General features: G+C 49.6%; 1 long non-coding RNA gene across 3 annotated transcripts; it reads left to right on the forward strand.

Moving 5' to 3' along the window:
• The first annotated feature begins 39 nt into the window (after positions 1-39).
• On the forward strand, positions 40-26339 carry LOC123278138 (uncharacterized). Of its 3 annotated transcripts, XR_011493762.1 has the most exons (10): positions 40-187; positions 1624-1855; positions 2447-2799; positions 7364-7539; positions 12592-12642; positions 13162-13505; positions 15229-15332; positions 16518-16595; positions 16687-16813; positions 25672-26339. It is a non-coding gene; the product is annotated as an uncharacterized lncRNA (long non-coding RNA). The 3 variants fall into 3 exon arrangements; XR_011493759.1 differs by having other exon boundaries at positions 12592-13505; XR_011493760.1 differs by lacking the exon at positions 25672-26339 and adding an exon at positions 17139-25648 and having other exon boundaries at positions 12592-13505.
• Positions 26340-26633: the final 294 nt, after the last annotated feature.

Genomic DNA, 26633 nt, shown 5'->3' on the forward strand with positions numbered 1-26633 from the left:
TCTTGATTAAACAAATGGTAACTTTGGGGCTGGCTGAGTCACGGGGTGGTTCCTTTTCTAGGAAGAAAGTCTCCAAAGAAAGGAAGACCCCCCGGGCTCCCGGGTGCACCCGGGGGCTGCCGAATGTTCAGTGCAGAAGGCCCGATGGTTAACTAGCGTCCCTGCCACAGGAGGAAAGCTCCATCAGGTGAGGCCTCTGCCACAGGCCATTGCCATGCTGATTAGGACAGAGTGGTGATAGAGTTCTGATTCATCAAATCTCAAACAGAATTAAGGCACGGATGGGCTTCTGCTAACATCACACTTTATATTCATGAAAGATAAATTAAAGGATGCAAAACTGCTATTGACAAACATTGATTCTGGGCCCTTTGAAGCGTTGCCCATGGTTCCTTGTCGGCTTCAAAAGTTTTCTTTTAAATTTCATTACGTAAGGTCTTTATTTTTTAATCATTTTTTTTCCTTTTCACTGGAGTCTGTCTTTGATCAAGAGGGGGAAAAATGTGATGCTCATATTTGGGGCCGGTTGTTTCTCACGTTCCTTATTTAGCTACCTTGGTTGCAGGGAGGGCTACATCAAGCGACAGTTACCTAGCACGTGTGGGTTCTCGTGGACATAATTGATCTCTTTCATAGGCATCATCCTGAGCACTGTAAACAGCTGACTGCCCACGGTAATCTATGCACGGGCTCCAGGAATCCGCCCGCTTGAGTCCTAACTCCAGGTGCTGACACCCCGCTGCCGACTGAGGCGGGTGCTCACCTGGGCCTTCTGCTCGCCCATCTGCCATCCGTATTTGTCACACACACTCCGACTGCTCAGGGGCTGCTTCCATTTATGGCAGCCAGGTGGCTAGCCATGGAGGCCCCCACAGGTACCAGCCCAGGAGAAGGCCAAAGTCAATGCCCCAGCCACAAGATGACCCTTGAAGGAAAAACCACATCCTGACATTTTATCTCCTAAATAATTCCCAATTTTTTTGCTTTTCTCCACTTACTTTGTCCCCACCCTGTTTCAGGCAGCCATCAAGTCACCCCTGGTCAACATCCACCTGACCCTATAACACATGGACACGCTAGTCCACCTTTCTGGGACTAATATAGAGACTAGTGCTCTTCTCTAACCTCATCCTACCCTCCCCATAATATTCACTCCACCTCTTACTCTGTTCTTAACTCTAACCCTGTTCACTCTTTAGCAAGTTCCTTAACTCACCTAGTTCATGGATCGTTCAGATCTCAGCCCAAACATTATTTGTAAACAGTATTTGTAAAATTTCAAATACACTTCAATTTATTCATGAACACTATTTAATATTCATCACATTCACCGATGATCTGCTGTGAGCCGGGCGTTGGCAATGCAGGGGTGGAGGAGGCAGACACGAACTTCGCTCTTAAGGAGGACGCATCCTGGTTGGGGGAAGATAGGCGGACACTGAAAAAGTAAGCAAGTTAATTTTAGTTAGTGATAAGTGTGAAAAAGAATGAAACAAATAATGGAACAGAAATCTTGGTGGGTGAGAGGTTTCCATAGACTGAGAGGTGGCCCTCGGAGTGATGGTGGCTGGGTGGCTCGTCAGTGTGGTGCTGAGGACACTGTTGATGGTTGTCTGATCACAGAACAAGGGCTGAAGACGAGGAATTTGCTGTTTTCCCGATTCAAAGCTGGAGGCTTCGGAGCATCTGCATAGACAGTGAAAAGTAGAAGTGAAAACTGCAGGCAAGTCACATCACTGAACCACTCACGTGACCTCGGCATCTCTTTTCCCCTCCACGGCCTTGTGTGAACTCGTGAGATTCCCAGAAAACAAACCGGAAGCTTTTCTTCCTGTGTCAACAGGAAGTGACCCCGGTGAGTTGGCTGTTCATCTTTTCAAACCAGATGAATTTCCCTGACATGTAATCTTCCTTTTATCACAAGCAAAAAGTGAACGATTTTGCTCTTTGTGTAATAACCACAGGCGTCCTACATATTGTCTCTCATTTCCCTAATGTTCTGTCATCACTGCAATGTGAAATTGAATAAATTTCTGCACGTAGCCTAAAGGAGAGAATGCTCTAAAAGATGCTAATCCTTTTAATTTAGGAGGACAATAGGGCTGGCTTATCACGTCATATGTCTTTATCTGGGGAGTTGGAACCTGGGATCTCTGATTTTCAAATTCAAATACAAGCCTGTTGCTCTCATCCCGGTGGGGGGTTCAGATGTTATCGTCAGTCTATTGTCTCCAAGTTCTGAGTGATATTTTCTCACGAGTTGGGTTACATGCCACTGGGGAGAGCCCCTGTCCTGCCTCCGGTGGCTTGGGACTCTGGTCCCCTAGCGGGCTGATTCTTTCTCACACTGCTCTTGCCAGAGCTTTGATGTACCGGGTTAGGGCCTGAACCAGCCTGTTTCGTGTTTGTTTGTATTCCCAGAGTAATAACGTCTTCTTCCCTCTAGGTCTTCACTATCAGGAGGCAGCAGAGACAGGTGTCTAAGAGCAGCAGCTTGGACTCAAAACAGACCTGGAGTGAACTCCAGCTCTGCCATATGCCTGCTGTGTGACTTTGGGCCAGTCATTTACTCTCTCTGGGCCTCAGTTTCCTCATCGGTAAAACAGGGATAATATAGTTTCCACTTCACGGCGTTACGGAGAGGTGTACGTGAGAGCGTGAACGTAAGGTGCTCAGTGCAGCAGCTGGCATAGAGAAGAACTTTGCAAAACCCACTGGCCTTGGCATCAGTAAAGTCTTCTCATGGAATGGTTCTTGCTGAGCCCCTAGGCCCTCAGAGCTGAAAGCGACTTGAGCCCGGTGAGTCCAAGGTCCAACCCAGAGAAGGAATGAACACCTTCCTGGGGGAAGCCTTCTCTCATTTGTTCTCTCTAGAACAGAGGTCAGCAAAGTTTTTCTGAAAGGGCCAGACAATAAAAATTTTAGTTTTTTTCTGGCCATACAGTTTCTGTGGCAACTACTCAACCCTGCTGTTTTAACACAAAAGCAACCACAGGCAATATTTATACCAATGGGTGTTTGTACATATTGTATGATGTGCACATATGTGCTTTGTAACATATTGGCTCTGTCCCACCGAAATCGAATTTAGAAAAATAGGGCCACAGTTTGCGGATCACTGTTCTAGGAGAAAGCAACGCAGATGCAGCCAAAGCATTGCACAACTTGAGGAGCCCTGGAGAACAGGGAGACATGCAGGAAAACATGGAGGGGGCCTGGACTGAGGCGACACTGCCACCCTCAGAGTGTTTGTCCGGAAATTATGTCCCCCCAACCCCAGAATCATCAGAACCTCTTTGTGGGGTGGGGGACTAAAGCTCATTTGTCATTCATTCCACAAGTATTTATTGAGCACCTACTGTGTGCCAGACAGTGCTGTAGAGAATAAAGAAGACAGACCAGGTGCCAGCCTTGTGGACTTACGGTCTCCGGACGATCCTCACTCATGGTCACGTGACTGGTCTTTGGTTAAATTCTTAAAGTCATCCCTAATCAGAGAAGACCTCCTGCGGGAAGCATCATTTCTCCTTCCTGGTGTTCCCAGAGGCCCCTGCCTGATCCATTAACTTCTAGGGGGAAAGGAGCTGGGGAGATGCCTTGTTAACTTGGCATGGGGCAGGTGACCTTTCCCACTCTGCCCCGAGCCCCGAGTGTGGTTCAGTGTGTTCATATTCTCTGTAAGCTCGTTGGTACTGCACATCCCATTCTCCAACCTGGAAGATACTGGGATGCCCCCGAGGATTGTGAAAGGAAGGCAGCATTTATGGAGCAGCTTCTATGTTCCAGGTGCTTTTATGATCCTGAGAAGCTATAGTCTTTATAACTAGCCTGCAAGGTGATTTGACCCCTTTCACAGTTAAAGAAACCCAGGCTCAGAGACATTAAATAAGTTGCCCAAGGTCACACTGCCTGAGACAGGGCCAGGATTTGAAGTCTGACTTCAAGTCCAGTGCTCTTCCCATTCTACTGCATGGACTCTAGGGTCTTGGGGTAATGGTTTTACCATTTACCCCAAGCCCCCAGGAAGTTACTGAAGAAAACAGATGTCTAATAGCAAAGATTGCCCATCGCCTGACCAATTTCTGTGTTGTCTTTGTCCTTACTATTACTTATTATTAGGGTGGCAATGTGCCCAGTGTTTAGTAAAGAAATCATGTCCTCCAGCAGAAGCAGCCACTATTTTTTTAGGCTGGGTTTCCCAGGAAACAGATAGAGGTGTTGAGATTTGTGGGCAGGAAGCTTAGTGGGGAGAGCTCTTAGGATCAATACCCATGGGGGAGTGAGGGAAGCAGGACTGGACAACGGGAGAAGCTGGGCTGCAATGTAGTCACAACAGAGGCCCATCCCACAGAGAGTTCCAGAGCTGGGAAGCCCCTCAGTGTTGTCCTGACAAGAGCCAAGGGAGCTGGGCCTTTGTACTAGGATCATCACGTCATTGGATATGGGCTATCCCAGTGGAAGGGGCATGACTTTGGACAAGGCAGCTCTGGTTAAGTGTTAATCTTCAGAGAGGCACTCAGCTGAGAACCTGCAGTAGCCATCACCTGGCAGCTGAGAGAAAAAGGGCCTCATTTGAGAATAGGAGAGCTGGTGGCACACTATAGCATCTGCCACAACTATTGAATGGAAATTTATTCCACACCCCTTAGTTCAAATATCCAACTCAGGAAACCTGAATGGCTCAGCCAAGTTTTGGATGAGCATCCCCAGTCTATCCTTGGTCCAATCAGAGACGGCTGGAGTGACAAACATGGCCAGGCTGAACCGGGTCCATGAGGCAGACGAAGACACATGTTGAGTTGGGGTAATCAATATCAAGGAGAAAACCAGAATGCCATTATGGAAACCATAAACTCTATGCAGTTATTAAGCTGAGCTACAGATTTATAGCTAAGCTCCCTGTTGGCCAAAGGAAAAAAAAAATCCTGATCATTCGGCATGATTTTCATCATATGTAAGCCAGTTTTACAGAAAAAATAAAGGTTTCTTTTTTTCTACGATCAATTCCAGGTCAATTTTGATTTTTAAAAAACCTTATGATCTGACGAACATAGGTTGGAGTTGGGTAAACAGGATGGGGACCCCACTGACACACTGGCGATCCTGAATTCCATGTTGTCCCTCAGCATGGCCAGAAGAAGGGTACCTATCTATCAGGCTGAGCCAGGAGTCTGGATGAACCCAAGCTGCAGATTCTTTTCATTTTCTCAGAAGCAGGTGTTGAGTGTCCAGTACACAGCAGGTGTTCAAGAAATCCCGGCATCCTCCTGACAGTTGGAGGATAGGAGGAATGAATGGCCTCTTCCAGTCCTCTTCACCTTAAAAAATGACATCACGGGGGCCGGCCAGCTGGTGCAGTGGTTAAGTGCGGACACTCCACTTCGGCGGCCCCAGGGTCACCGGTTCGGATCCCGGGTGCGCACATGGCACCGCTTGGCAAAAGCCATGCTGTGGTAGGCGTCCCACATATAAAATAGAGGAAGATGGGCACTGATGTTAGCTCAGGGCCAGTCTTCCTCAGCAAAAAGAGGAAGATTGGCAGCAGATGTTAGCTCAGGGCTAATCTTCCTCCCCCCCAAAAAAAACAGAAAGAAAATGACATCAGTATAGATGCGGCTTCAAGTTGAAAACCTGGAAGTCATTGTTGGCTCTGCCTCTGCTTCCCCTCCCCAAACACAAATCATAGGCTTGCTTCTACCTCCAGAATGTATCTCAAATCCTTCCAGCACCTTCCATTTCTGCTGCCCCCACTCTAGACCAAGCCCGCATCATCTCCCTCCTAGACTCCTGCAATAGAGCCCTCAGTGCTCTGTCTGTTTTACTCTTGCCTCCTGTTGAATCCATTCTACACCATCCAGTTTATCATATAAAAACCTCATCAGATTATGTCATGCTCCTGCTTAAAACTCTTGGATATCTTCCCTTTGCACTTAGAATAAAACTCCAAATTCTTATCAAGGCCTTTCTTGATTTGGCCTCTGCTTACGTCTTCAGGCTCATCATGGGCCCTTCACACTCACGCAGTGTTCTCCATGAGCCCAGGGACCTTGTCTGCCACGTTCACTGCTATACCCTTATCCTCTAGCTCAGGATCTGGTATGGAGTGTCAATAAATATTTGTTGGATGGATGGATGGATGGATAGATGGATGGCTGGATGGATGGATGGATAGATGGATGGATGGTTACACAGATGGAGGAAGGGCCAGTGATAGCCATGTTTGATCAGACGACAGAAGCCGCTCCCTTGGAAAGGGCTCCCAGCCAAGCCACAGACTCCAAATTCAGAGGTGCCTCCCTCTTGCCAAAACGAACCCTGGCCTTTGGGCATTGGTGGTTCTGACCCCTGTAATCCATGACGTTTAGAAAGATGTAAGAACCATCGAAGCAGTACAACCAGTAACCTCCAGATGCAGCACAGCCCAATACGAATTAAACACCTCAGCATCTTCACACGATAATTGATCTGCCTATTTGTACTTCTTTCTTTTCTTTAATCTTTCAGTGGAGCTTCAATCTTCCCTCTCGCATTTTAAATTTCCTCTGTTCCGTGGTTGTCTATGGCAGAGGGTGTATTTTTTTCCTGATCTCTCCCATCCCATCAATCAGTTGTACAGAAACACACGTCCGCCCCTTGGATCTGCAGCCTCACAAAGAGCTATCACCTGGGCTGTGTGACGCTTCCTGTTCTAAGTGCATCTTTGATTTATTAAACATTTTTGAATAAAATTCTGCATACATTTTGAATGTTGGAAAGTTTCTCGCCCTCCCTTCGATGTAACAGAAAACCTGAAAGAAAGGAGGGATCTTGAGATTTGGGTGCCCCTTTCTGTTTAGACTTGTCAGCTTTCTATATAGAGTGTGCTGTGATGTTTTCAAAAGCTTTTCTCTTTTGGGCAAGGCAGACCTCTGGGCATCTCTCTAAAATGTACTTCTTCTAGACATCGCCTGCCATTGACATCTTTCCTAAGCATATTTGCTTGCTCTCTCTGCAGTGTGGTGGCAGCAGCCTGAGTTGGCACCAGACAGAACCAGTGGCAAAGCCTTTTGCTTGCTGTGTGACCTTGGACAAGTTGCTTAACCTCTCTGAGCCTGCCTTAAATAAGTTCTGTGTGATTAAGTGAGCTTATATATGTGAAAGTGCTGGCACACAGTAGGTATTCGATTTGTGTTATCTTTCTACCTTTTTCTATTCCATTTCTTGGTTTATTTTCAATTTACTATAGAAACTACCTCTTTCTCCAAATTGGCATGATAATCAATGGAGCAAATTTTTGTAAAAGGAGTTAGACGAGAGTGGAAACAACACACACACAGCTGTGTGATGTCTCTCCCTAAATCATGCTTTCTTTCACTCATTTTAGGATAATTCATTGAATGCTGGGTACCATGACATCCTAAGATGCATAAGAAGCTTCTTCCCCTGAGGGAAGACCAAGCAGGAAAATCTGCAGACATCTATGCAAACAGGTCCTTGCTGAGGCCAACGCTGAGCCACATGGGATGCGTGGGAATTGGAGGAAGGCACGTGCGAAGAATGGTCGGTGCAGAATGGGTTCCATGTGTGGTTACAGGATAGCTCTCAGCCACCGCTCAGGCTTAATCACACCCTCCAGCCTCTGACCATTCGGTAAAACCAATCGCCATATTGGTGATGATTGCCAGCACATGGTAATCGTTTGCCCAGCACTGGGCTGGGCAATGTAGACGGAGAGTGGAGGACAGACCACACCTGCAGTCTCTACTTTCAAGGCTCTCTCACCCCATCTGGGGAAGCAGCCCTTAACTTCCCCGTGACTCAGTTTCCCCATTTGGGACATGAGGACAATGTCAGTATGTACTTCATAGGGTTGTCATGACAATTAAATGGGTTGTGACATATTAAGTGCAAAGTGCTTGGACCTATGCCAGCACAGAGCCCTTGTGAAATGAGTCCCTTCCTGAGTGTCTATGTAGGAGCCTCAAATACTATGTCTAAAGCGGCACCTAGGGCCCAGTTATTAGCATAAAGGGTGTTAAAAAATAGATTTTTGTGGATGAAATGAGCAGTAGTCAAGATAGATGGTTGAGTGAAATGACCAAGCAGGTGTCTTCGCCTGGGCATAAACAAAAGAAAAGAATCTGGTGAAGCCGGCCGCCAATACCTTCAGAGAAGATTTCTGGGTCTAGACTTCCTGTTGGTCTTGCTTCTGACTCCTGGTCCACCCAGAAGGCCGGCGGACCCTGCCATTGAGCTGTGATTGCAGTGACGCTTCCCTGCGATCAGCATCAGAGTGCCTGAACAGGCCGCGCGTGGGGACGCACAGGGCCCCACACGTGAGAGATTGTAGGCCTCTTTGTCCATGTGGCAGAACTACTCGTATTGTAATGCCGCCAGGCAGCAGGTTGAGCGGGGCACTGTGTCTCCCATCCTCCTCTAATTAGCAGAGAGCGCTGCTATTTCCCAAAGAGCCTGACAGTGTTCAGTGAACCAACTGGCCTAGGTCAGCTCACAGCGTATAAGCATTTAGAATAGCTCCTGCCATGTCGCCTGGCCCTCAAATGCAAAGCCACTACTACCCTATGACACAATTAGACCAGTGTCAATTGTTAGACAAGTCAAGTGTTAGATCGCGTGGAACGGACAACATGCGTCACAGAATTTGAGAAGAGGAAGTCGGGACAGTGTGGCCAGAAGCTAAACTTGGTCTCCAGAGATGGGGGTTTTGTTCTAGCTTCCTCTTGTATCAGCTCGGTACCCTGGGCAAATCAGCAACTTCCCCGAGCCTCAGTTTCCCCAACTGTAAAATGTGGTTCATTTGCCGAGGTTGCCAATGTGGTGCTGGAGGGCTGGAAGGCTTCCTAAACCCAGCGCCCTCCCAATGGAGGACTGGTTCTTCCCTCGCTCATGCTGATCTCCCTCTTCCCTGAACTGTTGACTATCGATTTGTGTGCTGTCACCGGGCCTTGCCCTAGCAGCCATTTCTGCAATTGTTTGCGCAGTCAGTGCTTATCAGTTGGCCTGGGGACAGGTGACTTTGTCTTAAATAGCCCCCTTTCTCCAGAGTTCATTTCCCCCCTTCCCATCTTCACATCTGTCCTCTCAGCCCCACCCTCACCACTACGCTTATGGCCTGGGCCCTCAACATCCCTGCCCGGACCTTTGCAGTAGCCTCTAGTTTCTCAGCCCTGCCCTCAAACCCACCTTCACTGTGCCAGCTGAGCCATCTTCTAAAATGCCAATCTGGTTGTATCACTCAGCCACTTAGAACTCATCAATGGTGCCTCACTGCCTGCAGGACAAAGTCCAGGCCGATTAGAGAGACATAGGATGCCCTGCTAAGCTGGCGCCTGGCGACTTCTGCGTTCTCCTCTCCCCACCAACTTTATACCCAACTATACCGCACTTCCCTGACCAACATCCTAAACGCTCCCCCGCCAGAAAGTCTTCTCCCACGTCTGCTGTGGGGAGAACCCCACCCTTCTCCCTTTAACAGCTCAGCTGGTGGGTCCTCCTGGGGGAAGCTTTCTTCTCCTAGAAGTGGGAGTTTGCTGTCTAAGGACTCCTGTGGCATCCTCCGCATTTATGACCTTAAGACCTTGGCGAGTCACTCCCGGGGACACTTTGGGGTTGAGACTGTGATTCATTCATCTTCGGATTTCCAGCCCATGGCACACAGTGGGTGCTCAATAACAGTTTGCAGAATGAAATGGATGTGTAACTGTCACCTTAGGGGTCTGTGAGATAGCAGGGGTCTCGGAAGGGAGAAAAGGAAGAGGAAAGAGGGATGAAGGCGTGATTAGAAACAAGCGATGGCGCCCTCTCACGATGGCAGGTCCCCGAATCCAGCCTGAGTCTACTCAGCCGTCATCCTTGACTTCCAGCCTTGGAGCCGAGTAAATAGAAGCGGCAGCAAGAGCAAATAAATAAAGGGAGCACTTGTCGATGGGCCCATGGGAATTGATTCTTTCAGAAACAGGCCACCCTTGCCTGTCAATACTCATGTTCCTGCTGGTTCCGGCTCCAGCTGACCCCGCCCACTGGCTCCCACACAGATCTCGGCTGCCAGCTGGTCTTGAGGCCTGGTGTTCACACGCCGGAACAGCAGAGCTGGGAGTTCGGGGTCTGCATCCCAGTGCCCCCATTTTCTAGCCCAATGACCTGGGACTGGTTGGTTATTCAACCAGTTGGAACCAACAAGGCCAATTGAATTAGGTAATATGTGGAAGATCTTTGCATAGTACCCTGCATATAGTAAGTACTCAATAAATGCAGCTATTATTTTCCTGGGCTGCCTCAAAGCAAGAAATTCAACAACCACAAATGAATGCACCTATTACAAGAGAAAATTATTAATGTACTTTATATAACATCCTAACGGTTCTTTTCTGAAGAACCGTTCATTCTTCATTTGATTCCTCCACTTGATTATGTGTACCCAAGGAAAGCATAACACAAACCATTGTACATCTGAATTAGCTTCTAGAAAAATCGTATATTTTCTTAAAGCCAAGCTCATTTCATGGTTGGATTTGGCACTTTGTGATCACATTGAGGCCAAGAGACCCCAGAGGTCTCTGGGTCTCTGGGTCTCTTTCTTCCAGCCCTGTCTCACGAAACCAGCTCTCTGATATGTTATTCACAGACGTCTCTCTCAAACATTTACACTGGAGACGGCACCATCCCCAGAGAGACACACACTTACAAAGAGAGCTATCAGAAGTCTCCCAGTTTTTGAGAAATCATTGATGATCACTAGCTGATTATGATATTTGGATAAACTAGTCAAGTCCTCATTTTACACACAAGCAGTGGAGTGCTTGAGCTGGCTCGTGCTAACTTGCAAGAGCTGATTTTACACATCTCTTCCCAGTGCTAGTCAGGAACATCATATTGGTAGCTTGAAATCAACCATGTGGGACTATTTATATCATAGAAATTGGCAAATGCTATAGATCAGGGCTTCTCCCCCACTCTGGAGGGCCAGCTGCTAAACATTCACCAGCACACCACTGCACCCAATGGAAACGAGAAACGGTGGGATCAAGTGACTCTCCCAAGGTCACACAGCACAGTAGTTTAGAAGAGAAATGGTTAAACAGAACTTTTTGGAACATGTCAGACTTGAATTGGGCTTCTAAGGGAATGTGATAATGAATAGCATAGCATAGCATAGCATAGAATAGAACAGAATAGCATAGAACAGAATAGAAAGAATGGAATAGAAAGAGAGACAGATAGAATAATGGCCGCCAAAGTTGCCCGTGGCCTAGTCCTTCAGAACCTGTGAATGTGTGACCTTACATGGCAAAAGGGACTTTACAGATGCGATTAAGAGAGTGGACCTTGGGAAGGAAAGATGGTCTTGGATTATCTGGTGAGCTCAATTTCTTAGAGACATGAGTCCTTAAAAGCAGAAAATTGTTCCTAGCTGGATCAGAAGGACGAAACAGAAGAAGAAAGAGATTTCAAAGGGTGGGAGAGACCAGACTTTGAAGATGGAGAAGGAGGACCAAGAATATGCATGGCCTCTGGAACCTGAGAAACGGCCTGCAGCTGACGGCCAGCAAAAAAAAAAAGACGGGGACCAGCAGGGAGTGCAGTCCTGCCGACACCTTGCTTTTAGCCCGCTGAGACTCACGTTGGCTACCTGACCTACAGAACCGAAAAGAATACATTTGTGTTGCTTAAGCCGCTAAGTACAGTAAATTGGATGGCAGCATTAAAAAACTAATAGTGAGGCTAAAATTTAGCTGCTAGAGAAAAAATAAGAAGAGCATGCACACAGGGGAAATGTCGAGAGCACAGGCCCAGAGGTAGGGGGTGGGGGACAATGCATTTTCAAGGAACTGAGAGTAAACTGCTTGTGTGCATGGCAGCCTCAAGTGGAAGCAGAGTGGGAAGTAACTTTGGGAGGGCAGCTCTGGGGCTCTGGTTGCCCCAGGGGAACTGGTGGCAAGCAGCAAGGACAGAAGTAATGGCAATAATAGGTTAATGAGATGCCTAAAAGGGAAAGGGTGGGGCAAGCAGGTAATCTGAAATGAGCTGAATGGGAAGATGCAAGGCAAACAGCCTAAGGATGGTGATGAAAGGCAATTAACACTTAGCTTCAGGATGGGGAGCAATAGGGAGTGGTGGAGACTGTGGTGAACTGGAGAGTACAGGCCCCATCTAAAGGGGATGGCTCCACGCAGCATCAGCATCCTTGCCCTGTAGGAATGTGGGCCTGTGGCCAGAGAGTTAGCGTTTTCAAAAGAAGCCAGAAATCTTGAATTCTTCTAATTTCTAAAAATTGATAACTATGTCATTGGTTTTTTGGGGGTTTTTTTTGAGGAATATTGTTGCTGAGCTAACATCTGTGCCCATCTTCCTTTATTTTATATATGGGATGCCTGCCACAGCATGGCTTGATAAGCAGTGGTAGGTCCACTCCGGGATCGGAGCAGGTGAACAGGGTGAACCCTGGGCCACTGAAGTGGAGCACGGGAACTTAACCACTGTGCCACCTGGCCAGCCCCTACATCATTGATTTTTAACCTGTGTGGGCCACCAGCATCTGTCACATAAAGCGCATCCGTGGGCCAGCTTTCAACCTTTGTCTTCCGCTCCTAGGTCTCTCTCCTCCTGGTTTTTGGATTTTGGGCGGATTCCCCTCTGGACTGGGTAAGCCTCCTCCCGGTGATGACGCAGTTCAGTAGTGGGAGGTCTCGAGGAGGGCGGGGGCTGGGCTTCCTGCCAGTATGGGCCCAAGTGACTCATAAAAATAAGACGGGAGATCATCCCTCCCCTTCCCATCACCCTGCTCTCCCAAAAGGGAAAAAAAAGAACACATTTTGCTGGCTTGCCTGCCTGCTTACTAGATGCCTGCTGGTTCACCTCGGACCCTGGTCTTTGACGCCGCGGAAGAACAGCCGGCTGGGGTCTGGCTGTTTAGGTTACGGGAGGGAGGGGATGGGCGCCTCCAGCCTGCGCTCCACGCTGCCCCCCCATTCACCCAGACTCACCTGGAGCCTTGGGGAGGGGTGGGAGAAAATGAGGGCGATCATTTGGATTTCCTGCCAGAAAATTTATTTATGCTAATTTATGCTGCATTTACCTGAACAGAATTCGATATTTTTCTTCCCAAATGCTGCTGTTTATTTTTCGGGTAATTGATCCTTCTTACTTTTCCTGTGCTACCAGAGTGAGCGTTGCTGAGGAGGGCAGTCGTAAGTGGTAAAGCGCATATATGTGAAAAACAAAAGCAGGGGAGAGGTTGCCCTGGGACATTTCCTGAGGGAGCGGACCCTGTTCCTGGCTGAGAGAGCGTGGGCACCTCCAGCCACTCCACCACGCCACGGGACCATGGTCTCGACGCGAAGTCCAGCCTGAGCTGACTCCCGGGGCTGGCGGTGTGTCGGGTGGGAGCGCAGGCTCTGGGTTGCCGGGCTGGGCTGCTGTTCCGCTCTGCAACCACTGCTTAGGTCTCTCGGGATCCTGGATACAGTCCCTCCCTCAAGAGGAAGATCAGTGAGCGCCTACATTAGGTAAAGTGCTTTGTTGTTATTTCTTGACGTGTTATGTTTGTGAACATGCAGCCTAGACCACATGTACCCAGTGTGAAAGTACGCACACGCGTGCACACTGCACGTGGACGTCTGCTTGTTCTCAGACCCGGTCCCTGGCCTCCCGCTGCTTTATCTTGCCAGAGAGGGAGCTGTATTTATCTAGCTGTCTTGCTCTCCAGCTTTTGGGCAGGTTTGGCCACTGGAGGGCGCTAGTGAGAGACTGGAGGACAGAGGGAGAAGAGAAGGTAGCCTATCGGTTCCCTTCGCTTCCTGCGGCATCTCTGGAAACTTCTGGGCCTCCCCTGTGATCCCAGCACCCACAGAACCCGCTGGAATTTCACTGGTGACAATGACAGGGAACCTCCTTAAATACTTCCCAGTGCTAAGCGCTTTAGACGTACAGCAGTGCCCCCTTATGTGTGGTCTTGCCTTCCGCGGTTTCAGCTACCCGCAGTCGACCGCGGTCCAAAAATATTAAATGGGAAATTCCAGAAATAAACAATTCACAAGTTTTAAAATGCACACCATTCTGAGTAGTGTGATGAAATCTCACGCCATTCCACCCCGTCCACCCCCAGACCTGAGTCCTCCCTTTGTGCGGCGGATCCACACCCTATGCGCTACCCACCCGGTCCTCACTTAGCCCTCTCAATTGTCAGATTGCCTGTCTGGTATCACAGTGCTTGGGTTCAGTAACCATTTTACTTAATAATGACCCCAAAGTACCACAGCGCTGGCAATCGGATATGCCAAAGAGAACTTATTGTTGATAATCTCTTACTGTGCCTAATTTATAACTTAAACTTTATCGTAGGTATGTATGTGTAGGAAAGAAACACAGTATATACAGGGTTCAGTACTCTCCGTGGTTTCAGGCATCCACTGGGGGCCTTGAAATGTATGCCCCGAGATAAGGAGAGATACTGTATTTTAATCTTACTTAGCCCTCTCAGTGACCCTATGAAGAGGAGGCTACAGTCATCAGCCCCATTGCACAGATGAGATAACTGAGTCTCAGAGGAGCTAATCTGCCCACTGGTCCGTGGTGTAGCTGGAACGTGAAGTATGGGCTCTGACTCCCCAGCCCGTGCTGCCCGAGGCGCGCGCCCTACAGCACCCATGGCTGCCTCAAGCCTCGCTTTAATTAGCAAACTATAACTCTAAGCACCAGCCCCACCGGCTGACGCCAGCCCATGCTGGGCCTTGGCAAGTGACGCTCCTCCCCACAACTCCAGGAAGGGGAGAGTGTCTCCGGAGGCTCCAGCAGTAAAAGTGTTGACAGACACCACTAGCCAGGCCGAGGAAGGTTCTGAGGCTTTGATGGGAGACAAGATCCCGTCCAGGCAGTTCCGGGAGATGGCTTTGCTCTGAACAGATGACTCAATATAAAGGAGAGGGGAAAGTGGAGGGGTGGAGGGAGGGGAGGGAAGGGAGAGGGGTGGGGGCTGGGGGAGAAAGGCCCGGATTTCACAGAGCCCAACCCCGACGAGACACTCTCTGATGACCAGGGGAAAGGCTTTGAAAAGTGGAGGGCAGCACCTCAAACCCAGCTCCCTGAAAGTGGGGGTGGATCCCGGCAGAAATCACATGGGGACCCCTGCTGTGGAGCCAGGGAGACAGGGAAAGAGTTCAGGTGATAAAAAAAAAAAAAAAAAAAAAAAATGTTAATAGAGGACTGAAACGCATGTGGCTGTAATTCCAGTCTCCGATTCCCAGTTTGAAATCCTGGGAAAGAACCGTGTCAGGCGGCTGCCTCTCTCGCTCCGCTGGACTCCACACACCCCGGGATGATGATGCTCGAAGCAGGTGCGTCCTTTGTTGGTTTGTGATGTGAGAGCCGCCATGTTAAATGTGGCCAAGCAGCCACCATGGTTTGAACGGCTCTTCTGTTGAGCACCTTCCATCCTCCCAGATCCCAGAATGACTTGCTGGCGACAGATGATAACATCTGGAGAGGAGATGGGCCCCTTTCTCCAAGAAAGATGGGGTGTCCATGCCTCTAGTTAGGAGAGAAGAATCCCATCAATGCCTCCAGTCCATCTCCAGAAAGGACATCTTAAGGCACAAAAAATGGGGTCATTTGGCTTCCTGCTGAAATCCTTTGACACTTGCCTATTATGCTTAGAATAAAATCCAAACTCTACTTGGCCAATTACGTCCTGCGTAGTCTGGCCCTTGCCTTTCAGCAGCCTCACTTTGGGCCATTCTCCCCTCTGCCTCCCAAGCTCCAGCTGAACAGCTTCCTCTCAGTTCCCCAAACACACTCTGCTCCCCATCACTACCACAGGGCCTTTGCACAGTCACCTTCCTCATCTTGGACCTCCCTTCAGGCTGCTCTTTGCAAGCCTGGTTCCTTCATATTCTCTGGTCTCAGCTTAAATGCCTAGTGGTATTTCTTTTCAGAGAAGAGAAAGGCTATTATTGTCTGTCTCCACATCCTTTATGGTACTTCCACAATATGTAGTTAATTTATTTACTGGCTGTCCTTTTCAATGGCCTCTTAAGTCCCCCTCTCAGAGTTCAGGGACTGTGTCTGTCTTGTACATGCTTATGTTCTCAGTGTCTAAGCACAGGGAGGTGCTCAGTGAATATTTGTTGCATCCATCACTGGCTGAGGAAGGCAGGAAGCAGAGAAGCAGAGCTGGGAGTAGCCTCTAGAAGGGTAGGAATGTTGCTGTGGGTGACTGCTGAGGGGGTGACAGGGCGGGGGGTCGACTCAGTTGACAACTAGGAGCTGGCTGGCTGGTGGAGGGGGAAGATTAAAGAAGGGAGTCCACGCAGGCAAGAGGAGGCCAGTGCTGACCTGCTTCCAGGGCTTTCTGATCGGTGCCCAGGCTTTCTCTTGGCCTCTGCCCACCCAGTAGTAGATGTGTGTGTAAGCAAAAGTGGGCTGGACGTTGATTCCTTCATTTTATCTGGGCCACTTTCCAGGGCTGGGGACACCAGCTCCTCATGCCTTTGCTCTCTCCTTTTTGCTTGTCTGTGGGACAGCCGCAAAGCTGTGTATGGTAATTCCAGCCTCCGACCAAGTGTTTTCAACTGTTTTGAGATGACGTGGATGAAGACATGGTAAGAGAAATGATGAAAGACATGATAGTATGCAGATTCATACACGTGCGGGTATGTAGATGGTACATGTGTTTAAACAATGCATTTGCAGGCATCATTTAGACAAAGATGACCAATGGAGGAACTAGGAGCTGTGCATCAGTCCTGTCAGGAAGAAGGAAGGAGGACAGATGGGAGAGTGTCTTGGTGAGCCAAACCCTCGTCTCTCCAAGTAGAAGGTCAGTAGACAAAGTGCGTGGTCGATAAAGCAAGAAATGGTGGTATAAGCAGAGTATTTGAGGATGTGGAGGTGACCACCAGGACAACTGAAAACAGAAACAATTTAAAACATTAGAAAGATGTTGCCTCTGGGCTTAGAGGGGAGGGTTGTTTTTCATGGTAAGCCATTGGGTGCTGTCATTTTTTAAATTGTGTGTGCATATCACTTTGATGCAATTTTCTTAAAAATTTATTTTTAGAGTGTGCATTTCAGTGGTTTCAATAAACATTTACGATATTTTTATATCTTCTAAAATAATCATACATTTAATTTTTTTCCAAAAGATGAAGACAGGTAGAATGGCAGCCAGGAAGAGGGAAGAGGTTGGAAGGAATGTGCTGGATGCCACGTAAAAACCTGGAAAACAAGTTGAGGCTGGAACTCTCTATCGGTGGACCTCTCCCCAGCTGCCCTAGGCTAGTTGCACAAACTGTTGCCTTTTCTGGCATGTTCCCCCATCCTACTCCCTACCCTGTCCTCCTGGGAAGATCTCAGATGCCAGACAGGCATGCAAGCTCAACATCCTTCCTGCCACACGATTGTGGGTGGAGAAAATTAATTACAGAGAGGCCCATGCGACCTGAGCTGAGTCAGTAAGCAACACTTGAAAGCTGACATGTGCCTGAGGTTCCCAGATCCCCATCAGTGGGTGTCCTTCCTTGTGCTCGAAGAGCTTGGAGCAGCGAGGACAGGGAGCTCAGTGTTCTCCTGGGGCTCCTTCCTCACACGGCCTGGAAGTGGTCCTCCCCATCCTTACCTGCCCATACACCTGCCAAGACCGGCAGACAACACCCCCATTCCCCAGCATCCATGCTGGGCTCCCAGGCTCATCTCAGTTCTACTGGCTGTGGACAGAGGGGAAGGGAGAGCTTTCGTTTCTCCTTTAGCCTGGAGCTATCTCCCTCCCTTCTGACTAGTCCTCTCTTCCTCTTTTTCCTCAATTTTTAACAAAACTGGGCGAGGTTGCTGGCACTGCCCTCAGAGCCCCTGCCCCTGCCAGCCCCGCTCTGCAAGGCTCTTGTGCCCCGGGTCCTGTCCCACCCCTGCTCCTGACGGCGGGGGCTCACAGGTCCTACCTGCAGACGTTGCAGTTCAGTTTTTACGGGGTGACAATGAACCTGCATGACTTATTTTAAGTCACCAACACCTGCCAATGAGCGCGGTCATCTTGGAAGCTCTCAACTGTCTTGGAGCATTAAGGCAGTCAAGCTGCATTAATCCTGTTGGGACCCACCTCAGATCTCATGTCCCATTAGCCCCTCTGATGACAATCTCCAGCCTTCAAGCGTCAACTCGGAGTCCTTCAGAACCAAAGCCGAACTTTCCCGAGAGAGCTGTGGTCCTGGGGTTGGAAACCAGGCCTGCCAAGAGAGAGGGGGTTGGCTCCCACGGGTGGGTGTTAGGGTCCTCTGCACCTGTCCTTCTGCCTGGACTGGAGGCAAAGCCAACCTGGGCTGCCCCTCAGTCTTTGCAGAACTCAATGCTCGTGCTTTCAATAGTGTGAAAACAGGCAGGTTGGTGGTGCTCAGGCTGAGACGGAAAAACAACTTGGTGGTTTGACAGAACCTTTGAGCAGCCCCCACGAGGCCACTGCTGCTTCTCCTCTTCCCTCTCCCACTCGTCCAACTGTCCTGAGGAAACTCTCACCCTCCGTTTGTCCTCTGCGGGCCTGTCATTCTGTCCTCTGGCTGCAGGGAAGGGACGCTGTCCGCATTTCCACAAACAGCGCGATGCAGGGGCTTTGTGGAGGGGCCTTTCTTATCTGGGCTCTCCTTTCTCAGAACAATGTTCAGGGCCAGTTCCAATTTGGGGATTAATCTAACCAAAGGACAGAATCTACTTCTCTGCACGGAGAACGCTCTCTGGTCCTTTGTTTATCTGTCTTCCTCCCACCCCCTCCCTGTTTCACCCTAATCTTTGGAGCTTAAAAAGGCTTAGAATGCTTCTTAGGCATGGAATCGTTTTTATAAGGCAACTATTGATGAGCTAAACAGAAATGACTTCCAAACAGCGTGTGAACTTTCCTCCATGACTGCATTGCCGGACGCCAAGCAAAAGGGGAAGAAGAGTCTTCCTGTTGTCCTATGTCATCAGAGATCTAATTCCCGGGAGAAGGCTGACCATCAGGATGTTCACATATGGAACCTTGAGCCTGCCTTCAAGGCTGCGATGCAGGGTAGCCTTCTCCATTCACCCAATTGGTGACAATCAGCTCAGTGGTCTCACCCCAGCGCAGACCGAGCCCTGGGCACTCTGACCACAGCCTGAGAGGAGAGCTACTTCCTTTCGCATCATCCTACTGCTGTCCTTCCATCGAATCACAGCAAAATTCTATTATAATGAAAAGATTCTATTATATTAGAATCACAGCACTCCAGTTGCCCCTCGCAGTTTCAACCCTGCTTTCACAGGCGTTCTCTCATTTGCTGCTTACCACAATGCCCTGAGGTAGGTCCAGGGATTCCCAGGTGCCAGATGAGGAGACTGAGGCTCAGAGAGGGTCAACGACTTACCCAAGGGATCTCGGTTGCCCAGGTGTACTGTTACGACTGAACTCCACGGCCCCCTGCAGCCCATTCATGGTCCAGCTGCTCCCCATGGTGCTGAGTGAAGCTGGAAGATGCATGATAGTGGGGGCCTTGGGCAAGGTGTGGGCCTTTTTCGGTATCAGGAAAAGAAAGGTTTATGAATCATCCCCAGGTCAAGTCAGCTGGAGACTCCATGCAGTAGGATGGGGGAGAAAAGGACCCAGAAGAAGGAATCTCTTAGCTGAAATGAACACACAAAGAACAACTTACCTTAGCGAGCTGGGGACTTAGAATCCAGGGACCTTAAACTCTGCCAGGTAGGGTGTGTTAGAGCTGACCCTGCGCCCAGGAAGGGGTGCGGAATTAAGGGCAAAGTCATTTGATTGAGAGAGTGTTGTTTGTTCTTGAGAGGAGCAGAGACTAGAAGTCTCTGGATAATTCCACGCCTTTCCCCCCACTCTGCATGTTTAGACAGGTTGAACTGAAGGAGGAAAGACAATTTATGAAATGCTAACTTGCCTAGCAGTCTCCATCAATGCCAATTTCAGAGGGAAACTGGATGCACAAGTTTGTTTGTTTTTTTTTTTTTTTTAGGAAGATTAGCCCTGAGCTAATTGCTGTCAATCCTCCTCTTTTTGCTGAGGAAGGCTGGCCCTGAGCTAACACCCGGGCTCATCTTCCTCTACTTTTTTTTTAATATGTGGGACGCCTGCCACAGCATGGCATGCCAAGCCATGCCATGTCCACACCCGGGATCCAAACCAGGAAACCCTGGGCCGCCAAAGCAGAACGTGCGAACTTAACCGCTGCTCCACTGAGCTGGCCCCTGGACGCACAAGTTCTGAGGTTAGACACCCTTGTGACGTTAGCTTTTGAATCTACGGCTCACGTTGTTGAGAAAGCAGGAAATGCCCGATGCTTCTTTTAAAATATTCACATGCTCTCCTGATGTGGAAGGACAAAATTGGCATGACGTGAAAAGGGGGAATTTAGTAATAAGAAGAGAGCCTGGGATGTACGTATGGAAATTTGTGGATTTTTGTCTTGAGTGCTGGGAGGAACGAGGCCCCCGGCTGTCTTGTCTAAATCATCCAAGGGGCTTGTGAGATGTACTCCAGGACGACCGGAATACACAGCGGGGTCCTAAGGAAATAATAATGGGGCGTATCCTGCTCCCCAGCATTTCTACAGGGAAGACTTACCGTTACCCCAGACAGGGATTAGGCCTAATAAATTGCACGTCAGGATGCAGGAGGCACACAAAACGTCAAGGCTGCATACATACACGCATGGCCCTGAGCACAGAAAATTCATCATCCCAGGTTAGACGCACGGCAGGCGCCAGCAGCAGGAAGTGGCCTGGAATGTGTCCCAATGAAGTGCAGTTCTTGGAACAGAAAAGGAAATCCCAACAATAATGCAGGGAATATTTCCCGCGGGGGGATTCAGGGCCCCAGGGACCTGATTATGGCTTATGTGAGCCCTGCCATCTTCCTAAGAGCGTATCGCCCATGCTTGGGTCTACACCCAGGCTTCTCAGCCTTGGCACCATTGACATTTGGGGCCAGATAATCCTTTGTTGGGGGCAGAGGGGGCTGTCCTGTGCATTTTAGGATGTTTAGCATCATCCCTGGCCTCCACCCACTGGATGCCACTAGCACGCTCCCACTTGTGATTAACTGACAATGTCTCTAGACATTGCCAGATGTCCTCGGGGTGAGGAGTGGGGCAAAATCACCTCCAGTGGAGAATCACTGGTCTGTATAAGGAAAGGCAGTGTGATTTTTGTCTCTCTGTTAGTCTACCAAAACCTCCAATGGCTTCCGGTCTCACTCAAAGTCCACCATGGACCCCAACCTCCTTTGTGATCCACTGATCCAGCCTCACCCGAAGCTTCTTCCCCTTGCTCGCTCCATGCCAGCCACTCTGGCCTGTTTGCTGTTCCTCCTGTGCAGCCAGCATGCTCCCTTGTCAGGATTTGTGTGTTTTCCCTGCCCTCTGCTTGAAATGCCTGTTGTACCACCCCAGGTAGCTCGTCTCCTCACTTATGAACGTCTCTGCTCAAATGCCACTTCCTTGGACATGCCCTCTCCTGACCATTCAACTTGAAGAGAGCCCCATGCCCATCATGCTCTAAGTCCTTATTCCTTATTCTGACTTATACTCCCCATAGCTCTGTTCACTCATTGCCGGCCTTTCCATATCTGTTGCCCATTTCCTCATCAGAACACATGCACCTTGAGGGCAGGACCTTGTCTGCTAGGTCAATTGCTAAATCCCAGCTTGTCCAAGAGGGCCTGGCCATGGTAGGTGCTCAGAGACCTATCGATTGAATTAGGCCAGAGACTGTGCCTGCCTGGTCACCAATGTGCCCTCAACGCCCACATAATGTTAAAGGGGGCTGTTGTGTTATGATTAATGAATTCTTGTCTGGTGTCCTCTCTTATAGGTGTGGGATGGGAATAAAATAGAAGTCAGAGGTAACCAAGCAAAATGCTTGTACTGGGTGTTCACCTGGGTGCAACTCTGCAGGGGGTTGAGAGCTTGGCTTGGGGTCAGACAGATCTGGGTCCCAATATGTGCTGTGGGTCCTGGTGAATAAGTCATACATTGCCTATTGGATCTTTGGCAAAGTGTTTAACTTCTCTAAGCCTCAGTTTCCTCATCTAGATGATGGGGATCACAGCCTCCCTTCTTTGCAGGACTGTTGGGAGGAGGATGTGAGATGATGCCTATAAAATGCTTGGGAAGTCCTGAACGCAGTGAATAACTTCTCTTAGTTATATATAAACACGGGGCTGGCCCCCTCAAAGGACTTGCAGTTTCATTAGAGACTGGGGAGCAGTCAAATGTAGAGCCAGGTGGAAATACTCCATTCCTGAGAGGGGCCAGAAGGCCTCGGAGGAAGGGAGGAAGATCTGGGTACCAGGTGCTGTTCGCCGCGGAGGTGGGATGGAAACGGGGCTGTCCTTGGCCCATCATCATCTCCGTTCACACTACACTTCATTTACAGAACCCATTCCCATCGCTGTCTCATTTGATCCCCACGTCACAGTAGACCAGGTATGCCTTTCCCCACGATGAGTAAAGAGAGGCTCAGAGACGTTGATGGACATAAAGAGCAGTGAGGAGGGGCAGGACCAGACTCTCATCCCGGTCTCCTAACTCTAAAGTCACTCCAACTTTCCAAGAAGCAGAATGTGGTAAGACTACACCTAACTCTAATGTAACAGGAGCCACCAGTCCCCACAGGCCACGATGTGCCGTCTCCTATGCTAACCGCCTTGCAGACATCGTCCTTGTTCATGTCACCATGGCCCTCGCAGGGGGTCCTCTTAGCATCTAGTCTTTGCGGTTGGGGGAGCTGAAACTCAGACAGATTAAGACACTTGCTCAAGGGGACAGAGCCGGGATTGGAACTGAGGCAGATCTGGCTCCCACTCTGTGCGTCTATCCTCTGTGAGATTCCACCTGCCCCTCAAAGCCGAGCGTGACAGTGCCCGCGCCCCCTCTCTTCCTGTGACCCATGCTGTTTGAATAGGTTGGTGATGGTGGGAACAGAGGAGACAGGGAAGAATGGCCCGACACCTTCGGCCTGGGCAAGTCCACCACGCACGTCTGCCCAGACCTTCTCGGCGTGAGCAGAGAAGGGCTGACTGAGCTCGGGGCTCAGGCTTAGTGGGCAGCTGGCTCAGGCGGGACCCCGAGGGGTGCCTGCCGCCACCTCCCTCCTCCCCAGCCCTGAATGGGGTGCCCTTGCCGCTGTGCCCCCCCCGTGGGGGCAGCAGTGAAGGGCCCGCGGGTCTCTGAGCTTCCACACAGCGATCTGGGGGGGCTATGTGGTCCTCCAGCTGGAGGCCTGAGGTCTGCTCTGTTCCAAACTGTAGGCTCCTTGGGGACTGTGTCCATTTTGACTGTGTGTCCCCCACTCACAGCGGGATCGCTGGCACAGAGAAAGCACTCTGCAAGTGTCTGTGGAATGAGGGAGTGAATCTGTGAATGGGTGGACTCAGTCTTTCCTTCCGTAACGTCCCTGTGCCTGACTTAGGCTACGTGTGCACTCAGGAATAGGACAGCAGGAGGAGGTCTCTGTGACTCTATTCTCCAAAGGCCCATGTGACCTGAGACACGTTTCCATATTTCTGTTTCTGCCATTTCCACCTGAGGTTTGTCCTAAGATGCTAAGGTTCAGCATCGCAGCTTCATGCTGATGGCTGCAGGAGAACGGCATACACATGCATTTCTTTGAGTGTCCCCTAGTCAGGAGTGACCCCTTTCACTCCTTCTCCTGGAGCTGGGAGCCTGAGCACATCCTGCCCTTCTCGGCCCTCCACTCTTGCCCTCTGTTTCTCCACGGCTTTGTTAGAGCGGACGCAGAGGTGGGAGCAGTGGTCAGGCCCCTGGGTCACACTTTGAACAAGGAGAGTCACTCAGCGACATGCCCTGGGCCTTCGCTCCCATTCCCCACTAGTGGGAGGAGGAAGTGTAACAGGGAACTCTTTTTCTTTCCTATTAAACATTTTGGGGGGATGAGAATAACACATGAACAAATATAGGAATTAGAGAAATTCTCTCCGTGTCCTATTTATCCCCAGGAAAGGAACAAGGAGATAAAAGAGCATGGGCTGAGAAGAGTCCAGCAGCTTCCGGAGGGTGACTCACCACCGAGAGCATCTGATGGAAAGGCTTTTTATCTGGATGCCTGGCACCAGGCGAAGCGTTCCTCCGCGGTGGGCTCGGACCCGGAGAACAGCGCTTCTGAGCCGTTCCTTTACCAGCAGAGCCTTCCACGGAAGGTCCCACCTCACTCCGTGGCCCTTCCCTCCCTTGCGTGTGGGCTCAGCCTTGGGACACAGCTATAGCACAGTGGTTAGAGCACAGGCTCTGAAGTCAGGCTGCCTGGGTTCAGATCTTTCTTCTGCCACTCAGTCACTACGAGATCTTAGGGAAGTTTGTTAACGTCTGTGCACGTCAGCGATCCATCTGTCAAAGGGGGATGATAATTCCCTCCCCGTCATGGCGAGGATGGAGTGAGGCAGTACATGCTTAGAATAGTTCCTGGCACAGAGGAATTTCTCGGTAAATGTTAGGTACTGTTATTATGCTATGAGTTAATCCCTCCCACAACAAATTGCCTTTCTATCCTAAACTCCACCCTATGAACCAGAACCTTCCAGATTTTTAGTGTGCTGCAGGCCGTCACTGGTAGGAATTCTTCAAAAGTCTCACGGACAGGTCCGAGGTCAAGTAGGGGCCCCATTTCAGGTCACTGACCTTGGCTCAAGGACATCTTTTCTGGCTTGGTAGGGCGCCCCTACCCATGGGTCAAAGGGGCCGTAGCACTGGTCCCTGTGGCCCCTCAGGAGCTCCTGTGATGTAAATCCTGGTGGAAATGGGGAAGGACACCGGAGAGCAGACCCCCTGGGGCACAAGCCCACGGAAGGGGGCCAGCGGGCAGCTCATCTCCTGCAGAATCCCTGAGGCCTCTCCTACTTTGTTCCTTACTGGACGATGCAACGGACTTCGACAAAAAACTGTACCCTGCTGATTCCTATCAGTGTAGGGTTTCTCTATCTCCCTCAGAGGACTTCCCAGGAATCATAACAGCCATGAAAAGATGCATCAGTTGTTTAAAATCTGTTCCTAAAAAAAATGAGGTGATAGAATAAAAAGGTAACTCTTATACATTCAAAGCTTATTACGTGTCAGGTACTGAACTAAACCTTTATATATATTATTTCATCTGATTACCACCAAAGTCTATTGAACTAGGTACTCTCTTATCTCCATTTTATGGATGAGGGAACCAAGGTTCAGAGAGGTTAAGTATCTTGTCCAAGGTCACACAGCTAGGAAGTGGTGGTGCTGAGGTTCAAATCCAGGTCTGTTTGACCTTTGAGCCCAAGTGACTTTATGACACATATAGGAAATGGAGTCTCCTGATAAAGGAACCATCTCTCTGACCTCTCTTCTGATTGCTTGGGTATTTCAGTTAAATATACACTTTCTTTCTTAGCAAAAGGGACATTAGGGGTCCTGTGCATGAGACTTCCTGTTCTCTATTAACAAAAACATTTTTTTCTACTCATTTTAGGTGATATTGTGAAAAAGACACTTGACCCAGATATGCAGTATCTTTTGGAATAACCTCTTAATTAAGCCATGACCTTCACCAGGTTCAGCTTTTTCCTGAATGCACTCTCTCTTTTCCTGCCCAAACTGCTTTGAGTAAAAGCAAGGCTGAGCCTATAAAGCGGTGACCTTTCCTCTCCCTCTCTCCTATCTGCAGCTCTCCGTCTGCTTCCAGCCTCCCATTTCCAGCTGCCCTCAGGAAATTGCCACTGGATGTCCCCAAGGCACCTCCAACGCCACGAGCCTGAAACAAAGCACATCCTCTCCTCTGTGCCGAGACCCCCTTCCTGCTGAAGGGGCCCTTATCCTCCCAGCCCGTGGAGCTCCAGGTCAGAAGCAGCTTTGATGGCACCTCTTCCTTCCTTCCTGATGTGCCAGGAGTCGCCAAGCCCACAAAGCTTCCTTCCCAGTCTCGCTGGGGTTCGTCTCCCGCAGCACCTTGGCCTGAGTTCCAGCCCTCCTCCCCTCTCCTCAGGACTCAGGCCCCTTTCCAGTGCTCCCGGCACTGGCTGCCAGAGACATCTGGCCCCTGCAGGACTCTTACCACATACCCGCCCAACAAGCTGCGGTGATTCTCTTCGCCTACTGCTGCAAGTCCAGGGGCCCCGTAAAGCAGCCCCTCTCTGACTTCCTTTCCTGTCAGATCTGTCTTCTCACCCATCATTCAGTTTCCTGTGCTCCCTCTGGCTAGAATGCCCTCCCCCTTCGTGTATCCAGCCGTAACTACCCATGAGTCAAGACCTGGAAAGGTAAATTCCATTGTATGCTGTTTTCCCACTCTGCTTAATAAATATAACAGCCCGGAGCTCTCTAATGAGAACTCTGAGATTATTTGCATGGTCTATGTGAAAGAGAGCCATGATTGATTGGTGATGTCTCCCATGTCATGGGGTTGATGTCGTCATGGGTGTAGGAGGGAGAAATAGTTGACTAGTGATGTCTGCCATGGGTAAAGGAGGGAGCCATGGGTAAAGGAGGGAGACACAGAAGTAAGTTGCTTTGTCTTGAGCAAGAGATAGCCTGCCTTTTCCCAGCAGCCTTGAGACAAGGCGGCCCTGTGCGTCATCTTGCGAATGACGCACTATCATATTAATGAACACCTTATTACAGTGAGCTCTG

This window comes from Equus asinus, chromosome 2 (assembly GCF_041296235.1).
Source record: "Equus asinus isolate D_3611 breed Donkey chromosome 2, EquAss-T2T_v2, whole genome shotgun sequence".
Lineage (NCBI taxonomy): Eukaryota > Metazoa > Chordata > Mammalia > Perissodactyla > Equidae > Equus > Equus asinus.